Below are 2,806 nucleotides of genomic sequence, written 5' to 3'. Positions count from 1 at the left end.
GGACAGATAGTGGATTAAATGAGAGTTTTAGGGAATGTTTATAGGCAATAGGGAAACAGTCACTGGACAGAGACAAATGAAAGTTTTGTGACAGAATGGGGTTGACAGAGGAGGCAGTATACTGGAGGAGATGGAATGGGATCATTGTGCATGTAGAGGGGTTTACATTGGCATAAAGTAGCCTACTTCTTGTGAGGCAGGGATGAAGGAGGATTGAAGACATATGGTGAGATGAGAAGGGAAGAAAAGAGAGTTCTCAGCAAATGACCTCATTTTTTCCAGTAAAACATAAGATAAGGATTTTAGCTAAGTGAGGGTAAGGATGGAATCAGATCTATTATGGATATAAGGAAGGATAAAAAGGTTTGGAGGAGTCTTTGTCATTATTGGGGTATCAAATTAAGGTTGTATAAAATGAATACTTGGTAGCAGAGAGAACCCAGTTGAGTTCCATAATATAAATTTGTTGAAACCAGACTGCATGGTTTCATGATTCTCTCTAACTTTGTTCCACAGCACATGTGTGGAAGGGAAGGCAGAAAATAGTAGGATGACCTAAGACTGAGTCTTGGCAGGGTAAGATATTCAATAGACTCAGGCAAGGGACCAGAGACAATAGGACAGTCAGTTATAGAGTGGAATTGGTTGACCAAGGGTCAGGATGAGAGAGAAGTATAACTAGTATGGTGATGATGACCTGAAATGAATCTTGGGCAAGTAACTTTGTGTTTCACATCCATTTCTCTCTCTTTTTATTTTATTTTATTTAAAGAAACCAATGTTTATTTTCCATCAGTATTTTTCCGACATTATTAGAGCATCTGGATAAAAGCTAGGACCACTCTGTGGTAGTTCCTACCCTTTCAGTGGCCTGAGCAGTAGGAGCTACAGACCAGTCCTCAGTAGCTGGATGAGCATTCCAATCTTCAGTAGGGAACTGCTGAATGGGTACAGATGGCACCTGGATGCCCTCAGACTAATCAGCCACCTCTGGCTGAGGAGCAGTGAATTCTGGGCAGGTGTGGTCCATTCAACCTGAAATTCCTCATTTGTCACTGCTTTCTCAGCGGCGGCCTGCTCTTCCTTTTCAATTTCTTCTGGCTCTCTGTAGAAGTAAAGATCGGGCTTGATCTCCCACAGGTGTTCATGAGAGATGGTACCAGCATCTGCAGGATTTCTTGGTCCAGCATTCACCACATCAGACCCACTGATTGAACTCTCTTATTGTTATGTTGAATTGGCAATGTCCACATAGTGAAGTGGGGAGTCTGTTGCACAGTGCAGTGGATGGAAGGTTAACATAAGATGCTTCAGTCAAAGGCTGATGATCTGCATGAGGACCAGTGATCACCAAGAGGAGAGGCTCCCTGAAAGCTGACTGGATCTGGTTAGTGAAGGTGCCTGGTGTGAAGCATCCAGCAATAGTTGTGGTGCCAATGGCAACAACAAATTTCAGAACAGCTCCCTGGCCAGTGTTCCTGGGTGAGATGGCACTTACATCAACTGGATTTTCAATGGCAACAATGGCACGAGCTGCCAACAGAAGCTTTTCCCAAGTTCTCTTCAAATTAATGATATAGATGCCGTCACTCTTCCTTTTGTAGATATACTGTTCCATCTGGAAGTCCAAATTAGTGCCACCCAAATGGATCCCTGCAGTGAGGAATTTGAGGACATCCTCCTCCTTCATCTGCAAGACATCTAGGGCTCTGGACATTGTGAAAGTTTCCCTTTAAAGTTAAAATGGAAACTGTGAACAACACCATATGGAACCCTCTTCTGGGCAGCATGGAAAGGTCTCTCCTCTCTCTCTTTCTCTCTCTCTCTCTCTCTCTCTCTCTCTCTCTCTCTCTCTTACACACACACACACACACACACACACACATTTTAACATTTTATTTGTTTTCCAGTTATATACAATAGTAATATGTACCCATCATTTTTTGCAATTCTACAATTTCCCTTCCCTCCCTCCCCATAGAAGGCTGTCTGACAGTCTCTACATTGTTTCCATGCCATACACTGGTGTAAATTGAATGTTATAAGAGTAAAAATAAGAGTAAACATAAACCCCCCCCCCCAAGAAGATAGGAAACCTCAAGAATAGAGAGAGAGAGAGAGAGAGAGATAAAAAAATATACTTCAGTCTGTGTTCATATTTCAATGGCTCTGTCTCTGGGATGAGTTTCTTTCTTTATCATAAGTCCCCCAGAGAAGTTGCTTCAATATTTTCCCCTCAGTTGTTATTACTAGCTGTACCTCCACTCTATTTCTCTCTATTCTCATTTATTTTATTCTCTCTCTCCTTTCATCCTGGCCCTGTCCAAAAGTGTGTTGAATATGAGTACCCTCTCCCCCATCTTCCCTCTCTTCTATCACTTATTCCCACCTTCCCTCTCCCCATTCCCTTGCATCCTGTCCCTTTCCTCCCATCCTTCTCCAGGGGCAAGCCAGATTTCCTCACCCTATTGTGTATGTCATTTCCTCCCTGAGCCATTTCTAATGCGGATGAAGGCTCACTCATTCCCCCATGCCTTCCCCCCACCTCCATTCCATTGAAAAAGCTTTTTCTTGACTCTTATGTGAAATCTCTCAACTTATTCTTCTTCTCCTTTTCCTTCTTCCCAGTACTTTCCCCCATTGCCCATTGACTCCATCCTTTTACCACTCCATACCAGTACACTCCACTCCCTCCTATATCCTGTCTATAAATGCTCCTTCTAACAGCTCTTATAAATGAGAAAGTTCATATGAGTTATCAATATCTTCTTCCCATGCAGGAAGAACAGTTCAACATCATCAGGTT

The 2,806-nt window shown here is 42.7% G+C and overlaps 1 pseudogene; it reads right to left on the bottom strand.

Moving 5' to 3' along the window:
- Positions 1–832: 832 nt before the first annotated feature.
- LOC141504850 (small ribosomal subunit protein uS2-like) lies at positions 833–1,717 on the bottom strand (annotated as a pseudogene).
- Positions 1,718–2,806: the final 1,089 nt, after the last annotated feature.

The sequence above is a fragment of the Macrotis lagotis genome, chromosome 1 (assembly GCF_037893015.1).
Source record: "Macrotis lagotis isolate mMagLag1 chromosome 1, bilby.v1.9.chrom.fasta, whole genome shotgun sequence".
In the NCBI taxonomy this organism is placed as follows: Eukaryota; Metazoa; Chordata; class Mammalia; order Peramelemorphia; family Peramelidae; genus Macrotis; species Macrotis lagotis.
This window is presented reverse-complemented; position numbering and strand designations above follow the sequence as displayed.